Source organism: Leptopilina heterotoma, unplaced genomic scaffold, assembly GCF_015476425.1.
Source record: "Leptopilina heterotoma isolate Lh14 unplaced genomic scaffold, ASM1547642v1 Lhet_17, whole genome shotgun sequence".
Taxonomy (NCBI): Eukaryota; Metazoa; Arthropoda; class Insecta; order Hymenoptera; family Figitidae; genus Leptopilina; species Leptopilina heterotoma.
The window spans coordinates 628470-644227 of record NW_025110886.1 but is presented as its reverse complement, the minus strand read 5'-3'; the positions used below and the strand labels follow the sequence as shown (position 1 = coordinate 644227).

Here is a 15758-nt window from a genome sequence, read left to right as displayed (position 1 = left end):
AGAAGACGAAGAAGTAGGGAGAGAAACCGGACACGTACGGGCCACGTGCCACGGCACGCGTTCTCGCTTATACACTTCTCTCTTTCCATCTTACCTGTTATTTAAAAACAAAAAAAAAAGAGAAAAGAGAAAGAATTCCTCTCCTTTAATTAAAATTCATCATTTCTGGAAAAATCGTTTATTCTAATAAATTAACTTTTGATGAAAATAAAGTTTGGGAAATTATAAATATTTACAAACATTCGAGTCAAGTCAATGAAGGGAAAGTTTTTTTTTTATTAATATTGAGGTTGAATTTTAAATTCTTCACCTGCTCTGCTCTCCTCTGTTCTGCCCACTTCGATGAAATTAATAGGGGGACTAACAGTAAATCTTTTGTCTAGACTTATTTTGTTAGGAATTATAGTTTTTGGAATTACAGGCAGGAAAAACAGCTTATTTTGAGTTTTTTTTTTATCAAAATGAGTTAATAGCGAGCGCAAACTAAAATTGTTCAAAATAAACCTGTTTTATATCAATAACGGTCAAGTTAGGTTATAGAAAATAAAAATAGGTCAAAATGTGGTCTAAATTCTAATTTAACTTAACTGCCCTTAAGGGACTCGTAATGTAAAGGCCCCTACGAGGCCTTTTTTGGCCTCGTGAAAAAATAGGTCAAAATTGGCCTAAACGTATTAGGTCAGTTATGTAGAAGTTGCAGTAGCAAATTTTATAAATTTTTTATTTAATTTTAAATTTAATTTTAAATTTAATTTTAAATTTAATTTTAAATTTAATTTTAAATTTAATTTTAAATTTAATCTTGTCAGTTTCGAAATAAAAGGTAGAAAGACTTTTCTTTATTCCTGATAACTTTTATGGTTCGTGAGAACAATTTTTTTTACCTTCTTTTATAGGATAACGTGTAATGCAATAAACCGCAACTATATTCATTCTTATTTAATAAACTAGCGGATCAATATTCAAAACGATAACACTTCTTCTGCTCCTCAATTTTTAGCTTCATACAAAAAAGGTAAAAGGAGCGAGAGAATATTTTTCCCTTCTCGCGAAACGAGAATGTTTCGAAAAGCCATTTCCTCCCCGAGAGTGTCGCAACACTCTCGCGGGTTTTTTGATCGGGACCAATGGATAGGCATAAACTTATGGTATACCGCAACCATACCAGGATTTTCTCTATCGAAACTATATCTTTTAAGACACTCTCTACATTGGGATTTAGTTTGCAAATGTTTTTCCCATTTACATTTATATATGTGTAACGGAATTTTCAAAATAAAAAATTCATTTCAAATATTGAGGGAAAAAAAATCAAGATAGGTGTGAAATAATGATCTAGAGTTCGATACTTTTTTTTTAATAATGGGAAAAATGTTTCAAAATCCACAAAATTTTTATATTTTGACTATATGGTAAATGATTAGCGAACTATGGGCAATGAAAAAAATATTTAAAAACCTGAAATTTATACAATTTTACTGTGGCAAAGATCAAATACAAAAGTTGAAGTGATTTTTTCATATTATAAATAAAAACAATGAGCGCGTATTGTGATCGAAACGCCGCCTACTTTTTGAGAGAAGAGGGAACTAAAATCGTTCAAAAGACGCGTCACCCCCACCATACTGGAGTCTTGAGACTGTACTCAACTGTCAAAGGATTTCAGTTACATCTAATTTTATTTTTAGTTTACCAAAATTCATTTGATATTAATTTAATTTTTTTCAGCAATAGTATAATAAGGATACCTTGTAAGCTTATAACTCATCAATGCAAGTGTAGATTTTTGAAAATAAACTTTTCAAGAATTGCTAAGGAAACTAGTGTGTAGTTTCTTTTTGGAAATATCCAATTTCATTTCTGAAATATCTGGCTTATGATATGCAGGGTTGCTACGCAACTGGAAAACCTGGAAATGTCGGGGAATTTTATAAAACTTGAAAAAACCTGGAAAAATCAGGTAATTTGGATCGGAATACTGGAAAATGGTTATTTTCTAAATTGTGTTTATTCTTGAAATCTAATTTCACTTAAATATTTCAAACTTAATTCAAATTTAAAACAATTGCCTTTATAATTTTTATAAGTAGTTATGAACTTTAAGAGATTTTGATTTAAAATTTTGTAAAATTTCAATTTGAAATGAATTTAATTAGAAATATAAAAAACTTAGATTTAAAAAAAAATTTTTAAACTAAAATTCTTTTGAAATTAGTTGAATTTTTTATAATATATTTAATTTATTATTAAAAATAATGAATTAACAGAAGATTTTTATTAATAACACTAAAACAAATTGAATTTTGAAGCAATTACAAATAATTGCAGAAATTTAATTATTTTCAAAAATATAGTAAAATTCTTCTCAGAAATTCAATTATTTTCAAAAGTAATAAAATTCTTCTCAGAAATTAAATTATGTTCAAAAATTATTAAAAATTCTCGTCAAAATTTGAATTATCTTTTCAAATAATAAAATTCTTCTTGAAAATTAAATTATTTTAAAAAATTTTATTAAAATTCTCTGCAAAATTTCAATTATTTTAAATACCATTTTAATCAAATTCCGTTAAAAAATGTAATTGTTTTTAAAAATGTTAAATAAAATTCGTCGAATGAATTCAAATACTCATTATTTTTCATTTATTTAAAAATTTGTTGATAAAATTCTTTATGAAAATTCAATTTTAAGAAATATTCAATTGTTTAATAAAATATTTATTTTTATAGTGAAATAATTGAATTCTCGTATAGAATTTTCTAATAAATTTTAATTTAAAAATGAATTTCAGAATTAAAATCTTTGAAAACTTGAACTTTTCATACTATTAATTAAGAATTCTATAGAATTATTTTTTCTCAATATGTTTAATGGAATTTTTTTTAAACATTTAAAGTTTTTAATTTCTAATGTATATTTAATTGAAGTATGTCAGAATAATCGTAATTTCGTGAAATTAAATTGTAAACAAAAGAATTTGAAAATTCACAAAGAACTTTTTCAATATAAGTATTAAAAAAAATTGATTTAAAGAAGAATTTTAGTTGAAAAATGAATTGGGAGAATTGATAAATAGAATTCCGATGGTCAAGAAAAGAGGGAACAACAATTAGCTTATCGGAGGGGAAATTAATGGATTAATTGTCAATCGGGGAATTCGGAGAATTAACAAATAGAATTCCGATGGAAGAGAAGAATAAGGATCTTCAAAAGAGGGAAGAAAAATTATATTTATTAATTCTCCTGACAACCCCAAACTGGGGTCAAGTGACCCCAGTCAATTGGGGTATCAGGAGAATTAATAAATAGAAAAAATAGAATTCTGATGGTCTAGGGGAAGTAAATAGAGATGGGGGTCAGAGTAATTAGAGTGGGGGGGGGGGTAATTGGAGTAATCCTCATCTCTATTGAAAAAATAGGGAAAATCTATTTTAAAAATTAGGGATGTGAGAACAATTTAGATTCGAGGAGAAATTAACGGATTCGTGGTCAATCGGAGAAATAGGGAGAATTAATAAATAGAATTCCAATAGCGATGAAGGAGGGAATAAAGTACTAAAGGAAACTTGGAGAGGTCGGAATGGAGAGCCACTGAGATGGGTCCCGAATCCTACGCCAATGTCCTCGGTCAGGCCCCTTCTACGGTAACGCAAAGGGGGGCACCAGCAGCGACAGCTGCTCGACCTCCCCTCCCGCACCACCTCACCCCCTTTATGTTTCTCTTTCGCCACCCTTCATGGCCCCCACGTACATACATACGTATACAGGCATCTCTCCTCTGCCCTTCTCGGTCGCGCCACTTCCCCCACCCCCCTCTCTCTCTCTTCTCATGAGCGCCAAAACCCCCCACCACTGTTTTAGGTCGCGTGGCAGACAGGCTTCTCCACAAAATACACCTTCGCGTTCCGTTTTACTACCGTACGGTGCAACGGACCATCTCTCCTTTTTTTTCTCCCCTTTTTCTCGTCTACCTTGCTTCCCTTTCTCTCACTCACTCACTCTCTCGTGCTGTCCGTTTGGGTCGGGTACACACTCAGCAAAGTAGCAAAGGCCGACCGCTTGTAATCGTTGGCTGGAATCGAAAGTCACGGAAATGATCGTTTCTTCTTTTTGAGACCTATACTATCATCTTCCTTGTAAATTCCGTCCTGTTTCTTTTTACCTGCGAAAGCGTTGTGTCATTTAGGATGCGGTTTTGTACGCGCCAGGCACGTGCCACTTTTTTTAATTTTTTTTTTTTTTTTGCTAATTGTCTAAAACTTTTTTTTTTTTAATGTAGGGCTTGGATAGTGTAGGACTTTTGCAACTATTTTCAAGGGTTGAGACTTTTTTCTGTTATTGCTTCGATGAAATAAGCGATTTTCGACTTTTCTTCAAGGTGTCTTGATTAATTTCTATTAAAAAAAAATTTTACAAATCATACAATATTTCATAAGAATTTAATTATTTAAAAAAATCTATTAAAATTCATTGCATAAATTCAATTATTTTCGTAAATAATAATAAAAATTAAGAATAATTACAATAATAAAAAAAAGTTTCACAGGATTTCAATTATTTCTAATTCAATTTTGAATAAATTTCTAGAAAAATGTAAATATTTTCAAAATATTTATACAAAATTCTTCGAAACAATTCTATTAGTCTCAAAAATAATAATAAAATTCTTCGAAACAATTTAATTATTTTTATAAATAATAAAATTCTTCATAGGATTTTAATTATTTAAAAAAATGTAATAAAATTCATTGAAGAAATTTAATTATTTTCAAAAGTAATAGAATTCTTATTACAAAATTCAATTATGTTCGAAATGTACAAAAAAATTTTGTCAAAATTTCAATTATTATCTTTAAAAATAATTATTTTCATAAATGATAAAATTTTTAAGGGGATTCAATATTATTTTGGTAAATAATAAAGTTCTTTATAGAAATTCAATTATTCTCATAAATAATAAAAGTAATTGCAGAATTTCAATTATTTTTAATACAATTTTAATCAAATTTCTCGAGAAATGTAATTATTTTTTAAAATTTTCTTAAAATTCGTCGAATGAATTCATAATTACTAAATTAATCAATTATTCAATTATTTTTCAATTATTTTAAACTTTGTTGATAAAGTTCTTTAAGAGAATTCAATTTTAAGAAAGATTCAGTAACTTATTTCTCTGCAATTCAGTTATTTTAAAAAATTTAACTAAAATTCTTGTCAAAACTTGAATTATTTTGAAAAATTTCCCTTAATTCAATGATTTTCAATATTTACAATTTCGAAAAGAATTCAAATTTTTTGAAAAAATGTTTGAATTCGTAAAAAGAATTCAATTATTTGTAAATTTGAGGATAAAATTCTTTATAAAAATTAAATTTTAAGAAAAAGTTGAATTATTCAATAAATTATTTATTTGCATTTTATTTGTATTTAAATAATTGAATTCTAGTAGAATTTTCTCATAAAAATTGATTTAAAAATGAATTTCATTTAAAATTTTGTAAAAATTAGAAATTATTGCAAAAATTCAATTATTTTCAAGAGTATACCTAATAATATCCTTTCGCAAAAATTAAATATTGTTTAAAAGTAGTAAAATTCTTCTATAGGAATTCAATTATTTTCATAAATAATCAAATTAATTGCAGAATTTTAATTATTTTATTTATTTTTAATATAATTTCAATCGAATTTCTCCGAAAAATGTAATTATTCTTAAAAATTTTATTAAAACTAATCGATAGAATTCTATTATTTGAAAATTTTTAAAGAACTTTTTCGAAAATTTAAAAAAATAATTGAAGAATTTTATAGTTTTAAATTCTTGTAAATAATAATTGAAAATTGTAAATGATTTTATCACTCGATCTTTAATTATTATAAAACATGAAGAAATCGATCACTCCGAGTCGAATCACTCCGAACTCGGAGTTATCGATATCTTCATGTTTTATAGTGAAGAAAAATTTAATTTATAGTTTTAAGTAAAATATTTTCTTTGACTCGGTCTTATTTTTTTCGGGCCGGAAATGGTCCTTAATTTTTCATTTTTGGTCCGGAAATGGTCCCTAATTTTTCACTTTTATTTTGTAAAGTCCGTATTTACTATTTTTAAATACTTTCCCTACTTTGAGTCCTGAATCTGAATGATTTTAGCTTTTTTAGATGATAGAATGGAGTAAAATAAAAAAGTAATAGTAATTTTATTTAGCTTTTTAATTATAGACAATTTTTTACAGTAATAAGTGATTACAATTACGATTTGATGAATGACACAAAAAAAATGAACGTCAGTGGCAAATAGTTTAAAGTCCCTTGTCTATATATAATATACATAATATGATAAAAAAGCAAAGTATCGAGATTGTTTATGTTCGATTTTTTTATCATCTCTCATTGTATATGAAAGATCGTGCTCGACCTCGGTGCTTGAGATAGTATAAAGTTGAAGTATACTGGAGAGTTTTTCAGCTGACAGATATGATATCTGAAACCTTTTCAAGTATGTGTGTTAGGGTACATATATATATATATATATATATATATATATATACAGGAAGTGTCGTCTGAAAAACCAATATAGAAATTTTTGGACTTCTTCTCCGCAGGGATGTCCAAGAAGAAAACCCCAGGACGCAAATTATGCGGAAAAAATCACATTCAGAAAAAAAGCAGCACTGGGAGATAAATCACGGAATCAGTTTTCTTTTTTTTTTTGGGGGGGGGGGGAAGAAAAATCATTGAAAATTTAGCAAAAAGAAAATTCATAGCGTTGGGTATTAGTTGAATAGAAAGTATTCGAAAAGTATCACTGCGACGTTCTTCCAAAGAGTGAAAATAATATTTAAAAAATGACTAAAAAATAAGTTCAGGCCTCGGATCGAGGCTTGAAGAAGTCACTTTAGTCGATTAAAAATACAAAAATAGTCGAAAAATTCGTTTATTTAATTTAGTGTTGTCACAAAAATTTTAGTTTTTACTTTCCTGACCTTTCACTCGTTTCTAAATTAAATTATTGAAAAATTGAATTCAATAATTGAATAATTTTTATTAAATGAATTTTTAATTATTCCTTTTTATTTGTTTATTTATTTATTTATTTCTATTTATTTATTTTTATAGAAAATTTTTTTTAAATATTTTAAAATATTTAAAATTTTAAAATCCGAGTAATTTCTAAAAAAAATACTATACATGCAGATACTTTTTTTCAAGTAGCAGAAAGAAAAGTTAAATTTGGAAAAGAATCTTATTTTGGTTGACTTTGGGAAATTTGAGATAGGCTTTTCTGAAATTTAAATAAAGCAGAATTTCATGGTCTCTTGACAAACGTCAAGTGAGAGGAATGGATGACCAGTTTTAAAAATTCCTCCTCAAGTTTTTAATAAGAAATTTGACCCTCGACCGTTTGCCTCCTTTAGGTCAGTACCCACTGTGAAAAGGAAAAGTTAATGGCTCCCTTGTCGTCATTGAAAATCCCCGGAGGACCACATGAAAGTAATAAATTCAAAACTAAGTTTTTCCTCAAAAAAAGAAAAAAAAAAATTTTTTTTCAAGAACCAAATTTGAATTTTTTGAATTTAGACAAAATCTAGTAGAAAGACTATTTTCATAAAATTTCCAAACAGAATTCAATTATTTAAAAAATTGTTTGGTTAAAATCTTCAATTCTTTTTGCATGAATAATAAAAATTTCTTAGGAATTGAATTATTTAATTCTAATTATTTAATTAATCTAAACAGATTAGAATTTACATTAAATTAGTCGAAAGTTTGTTAAATTACAAATAACTAAATTCGATGAAGAAGGGATTATGAGTGGAAAGTTTAGGAAAAAGATAAGAGAAAGCTGTACGAAATGACCGCTGTCCGCAACTGGTCAAAAAGTTCCCCTACCTGAATATTCCTACAAAATTCGTCTTCGCGTCAAATTTTAGCTGATTTCTGAATATTTTTCCTTCTTCAAAATCTTCAAAAAAAAAACCTGCTTAATATCCATTCCAGCTGTTTAGACATTAAGCAAATTAAATATCCAATTTTTGAAATAAATAGAAAAATTGCCCTTTACACTCCTTGTTTGGTATTTCGCGATAACCATCCGATTTGAATCGAACAAGTTAAATATTACCATTAGTTTGGTCTTTTGTTGTCTATAAATGTTCTTCAAAAGAATTGAATTCTTCTAGGGAGTTTTGAGGGCGGAGTGATATAGAATATCGAGGAGGAAAAGAAGAAGAGTGCATGCATGTTCTTCTGATTATCCCCGGACTGATGGTTCCACTACAATATATATGTATATATATATATATATGTATAAGCGAGCAGAGTTCATGTACCCTCATCGTATTCTGGGCCCTTGCCCCACTATACATAACGGGTGTTGCTCCAAATCGAAAGAAATAAATATATTCGGATGCATCAATCGACTATTTATATGAAGGGACAATAAAAATTTTTTTTCTATTTTCAATTCTTATTTTTGTGCTTTGAAAATCTGAAGAAAACTCTTTTTGTTGTCCTCTATAAAAAAAGATACTTTTTTTTGTCCCCAATCGGAAAAAAACTCTTCTTTTCCACAAGGGGACACTTTTTGGTCAAGAATTAGAAACAAATCAATTTTTTTTAAAGATGAAAAAAAAAAAAATTTTTTTTTTTTCATAAAAAAATCATCTTAAAGATGTTCATCTTTAGAAAAATCGTATGGTTTGAAATTCTTTTAAAAAAATAGGATAAAAAAGAATTAGAAAAAAATAGGATCGTAAAATTACTGTTGCGTAAGAATTTTTAAGAAATGGGCAAAAAAGAAATTATGGCAATTTTTATTATCAACGTTAACACATTTTACTAAAAATATAAAACTCTCGATGATTTTAATTTGAAATTAATACATTTTGCTAAAAGTCTGAATGATTTTAATTTTTAAAGTCCGACATATTGGATCCGCCATTTTGAATTTTTTAAATCTTAATATCGTAACCACAACGACATAAAAAATAGTAAGGTACGTAAACTTAAAGATTAATTAAAAAAAAATTTTTTTTAAATATTAGGAATGCCTACCTTTACTTTATTTTAAAATATAAAATTAATTGTGGTCAATTTCTATCCATTGATTATTTTCAAAAAATTTAATAAAATTCTTTAAAAATTCAATTATTTTTAATAGAATTTTAAGAAATTTCAATTATTCCACAAGATTTCATTTACATAAAAATTCAATTATCATCTAAAAAATACAAATCAGATAATTTTAAAAACCTAACTTTTTAAAAATTTCAATAAATTTCAATTATTTTTTTATAAAATTGTAGAAAATTCAAATTATTGCAAATTATTTCAATTATTTGTTTATAGAATTTAATAAATAAAATAAAATAAAAATTTCTCTATGAATTTTTTATCAGCATAATGTAAATTTTATAAAATTGAATCGAAAATAATTAAATTTGCTAGATTCATTAAAAATTTTAAAAAAATCAATTTTTTAAGGAATTTTATTCTAATATTTAGTTAGTAATTGAATTTTACGAAGAGTCAGTCACAATTGGATGTAATGTTTGTCAGTGTAAAAGTATCCAAATTGGGCATAAAAAAATTTAATTTCTATAGAGTTAGAATTAAAATTTTTATTTATCAGTTATTTTTAGAAGGATTTAAATGTAATTTTTTTTTTTTAAATAATAGTTTTGAAATTTTTTATTTAAAATTCTGAAAGAAAGGGTGAAATTTCAAAGTTTCGAAGATAATTGAATTTTTCTAAACAAGTTTCCAAAATTTCTTTATAAAAAAGACATACAAAAATTTACCAAAATTCTATTATAAATGATTATTCAATCATTCAATTCTATTATAAATGATTCTTCAATCATTTATAATAGAATTTTAAAAAATTTAACTTTTTGTCTGTGTCAAAAAAAATTTTATTTTCCGAAGACATTTTTTGACTTGAGAAATTTTTTTTTGCAAATTTCCTTTTAAATTTTCTTAAGTTCTTCGAAACTTTTATTTTGAAACAATATTTTTTTCGTAGAAAATATTATTTTATCGTAGAAAATAATGAATTTTAAAATTTAGAAGAAAATTTATCAAACAATTTTTTTTTGAAGGAACAATTTTACGAAAAAAATAAGGTCATCGGTTTTTCTTTTGTTATCTTTATAAAAGCTTGTTTTCCCCTTCTTTTCTTTTTTGAATAACGAATAAAAAAAATATCACGATGATGCGGGAAATATTTATATAATATTAATACTGTTTTCGAAATGTAGGTGACACCCGGTATATTGGTGGAGCTTAAGGTTATTCGAGCACCAAGGGCTACCTGAGCCTTTCTCTACTTTTTGCTCCGGGTTCAGCTCCATTCTTCCTCTCCCCCCATTTTTAACTCCCTTCCCTTTTTTTTGCCTTCCTCGCATTGGGGTTGAAATACACGAAGGGTAAGGTATCTCTTTCTCCTTTTCTTCCGTGTCTCTCTCTCTCCTTCTTAGTTCAATTCTTTTTTTTTCTTCTTTCGTTACCTGCAAAAGCAGGAGCGAACACCCTTTTGAGTCGCGTGGCACCGTGCACTGACAGACCCATAGAAATCTTGTCTTTAGATTTGTCTGACCCTACCTTATCCTACACATCATTGCTTCTCTTGAACAATTATTTTTTATGAACCGATTTTCTTGTTTTTTCCTCTGTTTTTATTTCTCTAATTTCTTCAGTGTTAAAAAAAAAAAAAAAAATCAGTACTTTTTTGAAAAAATTTTTTTCCATTTTGAATTTTTAAAAACTGACATCATATTCGTAATCAGCAACCCCAAAAATCCCTGAGTGACAAGTTTCAAATAAATCAAATCACTTTTTAAAAAAATCGTCGCCATATTGGATCCGCCATTTTGAATTTTGGAAAACACTGACTTTTCCAGGTTTTACAGGTTAAAAAACGCAATTTGTTTTTCGAAAATTATTCATAACATCAATAACTTCATTTTTAAATAAATATTTAATCATTCTGTTTTTAATAGAAATTAAGATATTCAAAAATTTGAAATTCAATAATAATAAATAAAACTTGATACTTTGTTACTGTAACTTTTTCAAAAAATTATTTTCATCATTACGATTATTCAATTTTTAGAATTTTCAACTAAAATTCTTCTTTAGTCAATTTTTGTCAATTTTTTTACAATAATTTTTTAAAAAGTTCTTTTTGAATTTTCAAATTCTTCTATTTACGCAATTTAATTTTAAGAAATTTCGATTATTCTGACATTCTTCAATTGAATACATTAGAAACTAAAAACTTCAAGGTAATTAAAAGAAATTCCATTAAACTTTTTGAGAAAAATTAATTCTACAGAATTCTTCATTAAAATTATGAAAAGTTCAAATTTTCAAAGATTTCAATTCTGAAATTCATTTTTAAATAAAAAATTATTTAAAAATTCTATACGAGAATTCAATTATTTAACTACAAAAATAAATATTTTATTAAACAGTTGAATTGAAAATTGAATTTTCATAAAGAATTTTATCAACGAATTTTTAAATAATTCAATCCACTTGAAATAATCAAATTTTTAAGAATCATTTTTCGAGAAATTTGATGAAAATATTGTATTAAAAATAATTGAAATTCTGCCAAGAATTTTATTAAAATTTTTGAAAATAATTGAATTTCAGAGAAAAATTTTATTATTTATGAAGATAATTGAAATTTTGACGAGAATTTTGGTAAATTTTTAAACATAATTGAATTTCTGTGAAGAATTTTATTAAAATTATTTTGAAAAAAATTTAATTGTTACGTAAAGAATTTCATTAAAATTTTTGAAAATAATTTAATTTTTTAATGAAATTTAATTAAAAAATGTATTGAAAATAATATTTAAATTCTAATAAATAAATTGTAGCAAAGGTTTTTAAAATAATTGAATTTCTTTGATAAATTATAATACAATTTTTAAGAATAATTACATTTTTCGTGGAATTCCATTAAAATTGTATTAAAAATAATTGAAATTCAACATTGAGTTTTATTATTTATGAAAATAATTGAATTCCTGTAAAAACAAATGTTATTTATTTATGAAAATAATTGAATTCCTGTAAAAACAAATGTTATTTATTTATGAAAATAATTGAAATAATTGAAAATAATTAAATAATATTTTATGAAAATAATTTGTAAATAATTGAATTCTTGCGAAAATTTGTATATTCTTTATGAAAATTTAATAATAAAATGTTTGCGTAGAATTTTATAAAAAATTTTGTTTAACTAATTGAATTCTTTTAGGAATTTTTATTAAAGTACTAGATTTTAAAAACCATTGAATTGAGGACATTTTTTGAAAATAATTAAGATTTTGCTAAGAATTTTATTAAAAATCTTTGAAAATAATTGAATATATCTCTGAGAAGAATTTTACTACTTTTGAAAATAATTGAATTTTTGCCAAGAATTTTATTTAAATTTTTGAAAATAATTGACTTTTTGATAAGAATTTTATTATTTATAAAGAAAATTTTAAATTTGAACGAGAATTTTTTTTTTAATTTTTGAACATAATCGAATTTTTGCGAAGTATTTTATAAAAAATTTTTGAAACTAATTGAATTTTGGAAAACAATTTTACTATTTTTATAAAGATAATAATTGAAATTATGGCGAGAATTTTTTTTCATTTTTAAAAATAATTGAATTTTTGCGAAGAATTTTATTATTGTTGATAACAATTGAATTTCTACTATCATTTGTATAACTTGTTTCCAAAATTCAATTATTTCAGTATTTTTAATTGAAATCAATTTTTATTAGAAAAATTTACGAGAATTTAATTATTCAAATACAAAAATAATTTATTAAATAATTAAATATTTCTTAAAATTAAATTTTTATGAAAAATTTTAACAAAATTTTTAAAAATAATTGAAATCTTTCGGCGAATTTTTCAAAAAAATTTTAAGAATAAATGCTATTTTTTTATTACTTTATTTAAAATTGTGTAAAAAAATAATTGAAATTCTGTGATAAATTTGGTTTATTTATAGAAATAAATTTATTGCAACGAATTTTATTAAAAATTGTTTTAAAGAATTGAATATTCTTGTGAAAAATTTTATTTGTGAAAATAATTGAATTCTGTAAAAAATATTATTATTTATAAAAATAATTAATTTGAATTCTTTCGAGAATCTTGAGAAATATTTATTTGAAATAAAAAAAAAAAAACGAAAAAAAAATTCTGTCTCGAAATAAGGCAGACAAGAGCGGTGTCAATTTTGATATTAAATTTTTTCACTATTCTCACCATCGATCCAATTTGAAGGGATATATATTAACACCTACCACGCTGACAGCATGGTACAAGGCTCATGTTTTGCCCAAAATTTCAAAAATTAGTCGAGATAATAATATTAAATTACAGATGCTCTCGATCTCTTCTGGGAGATTAAATATCAAACCTGGTCTTTGACCCCCTCTTCATAGACATAAATATACATTCCCTATTAGATTCCCAAATTACAAATGACAAAGTATAACGTAATCACATAAATTAAATTCGAAAACAAAATTCACGATTATAATTATAAAAGCGACAGTTATATATTGAATCGAATATAAAGATAAGATTATAATATAGAAGAAAATAGCAATATCGATATAGTAAAAGTGGAAAATTGTTTTAAATTTAATCTACAACAGATAATAAAGTCTAAATGATTAATTAAACCGTGATTCATATTAAAAATGGCATTCATGATTTTGTTTAGATATGTCAAAATCGATAGTGAATAAATATCACTTACGCGTGTGTATTTAAAAAAAATAGTCCATCTAAAAATACAGGTGAATATAACCAGTTCACCTTCGCTTCGAAATCATTTATCGTCAATATTATATATCTCGCTGTATGGATCAATTTTATATCGACTCCGTTATTTTTGATCACACACAGCACCTGTCGAGTATTTGCAAACTGACCAGAAAAGTAAACCTTTTCGAATATACATATATATATCTTTATAATGTGTATATTTATTGAACGATAAAAAAAAAAATATAAAATTGTCTGGAAAGTATTTCATAATTAAGATGCATGACAGTAATTAGCTTGAGGCAATAATTTACGTTTACAAATTAAAAAAATTTAAATTACCGACGTGAAAGGGTTTTTGAAAAAATGAAGAAAACAAATTTTTAAATAATTTTTTTACACTTATTTTTAAAATATATATGCGTATAATTAATTTTTAGAATAATTGAAATTTTGTAAAATGTAATTGAAAATAATTTATTTTTAAAAAAATTTTATTACTATTTTTAAAACATAACTATTGAACAATTTTAATTGGAAATTTTTAAAATTATTGAATTCATTTTGATTTTTTAAAATTTAATTATTTTCAATTCTTTTCAATTATACATATTGTGTTCATTCTTAAAATCTAATTTTACTCAAATATTTACAAAATTAATTCAATTTTAAAAGAATTGCGTTTACAATTTTCATAAGCAGATGAACTTTAAAGGTTACAATTTAAAATTTTAGAAAATTTCAATTTTTAATAAATTTAAATATGCAAATTTTAAGAACAACTGATTAAAGAAATTCAATTATTTTTAAAAAGTGATAAACTTCTTCGCATAAATTCAATTATGTTCAAAAATTTTTTTTAAAATTCTCGTCAAACTTTCAATTATCTTTATAAATAACAAAATTCTTCTCTGAAGTTCAATTATTTTCACACAAAATTTAATATAATTCTTGTCAAAATTTCAATTATTTTCAAAAATTTTCCTCATTTCAATTATTTTTAATATCTATTTTATTAATAAAATTTCCCAAAGAATTCAATTATTTAAACTAAATTTTTTTAAAAATTTCACATAAATTCAATTACTTAACAATTTTTTTTATAAATTTCTTTGCACCAATTCAATTATTTTTAATTTTTTAAATAAAGTTCTTTGAAAGAATTGAAATTAATTATTTTTATAAGTAATATTTTTTTCCGGGCTTTAATTATTTTCACAAATAAAATTATTCACAGGATACGAATTTTTTTTAAAAATTTTTAAAACTTTTTCGCATAAATTCAATTATGTTTAAAAATTTTTCAAAAATTCTTGTCAAAATTTCAATTATCTTTAAAAATAATAAAATTCTTCTCTGAATTTCAATTATTTTCAAAAATATTAATAAAATTCTTTGTAAAATTTCAATTATTTTCAAAAAATTTTCCTCAATTCAATGATTTTCAATATCTACTATTTTAATAAAATTTTTCAAAAGAATTCAACTATTTGAAACAAATGTTAATAAAATTCTAAGCAAACATTAAATTATTTTCATAAATAATAAAAATTTCACAGGAATTCAACTATTTACAAATTTTGTTTATAAATTTCTTCACAACAATTCAGTTATTTTCATAAATAATAACACTTTTTTTTACAAAAATTCAATTATTTTCATGAATAATAAAACTCATCATAGAATTTCAATTATTTTTAATACAATTTTAATTGAATTTGTCGAAAAAATTCAATTTTGTTGATCAAATTCTTTATGAGTATTCAATTTCGAGAAACATTGATTTATTCAATAAATTATTTATTTGTATTTTTACATTTAAATTTGTATTTAAATAATTGATTTCGCGAAGAATTTCCCAATAAAAATTGATTTAAAAATGAATATCAGTTAAAATTTCAGATAATTCAATGTTAAAAGCATTGTAGCATGAATTTTTAAAAATAATTGATAATTGA

At 24.1% G+C, this 15758-nt stretch overlaps 1 protein-coding gene across 13 annotated transcripts in view; it reads left to right on the top strand.

The window, feature by feature from the left end:
- The window catches only part of LOC122499658 (transcription factor 12), a 231710-nt gene that overhangs the window by 18570 nt on the left and 197382 nt on the right, over nt 1–15758 (top strand). The gene's annotated exons all lie outside the window — the stretch shown is intronic.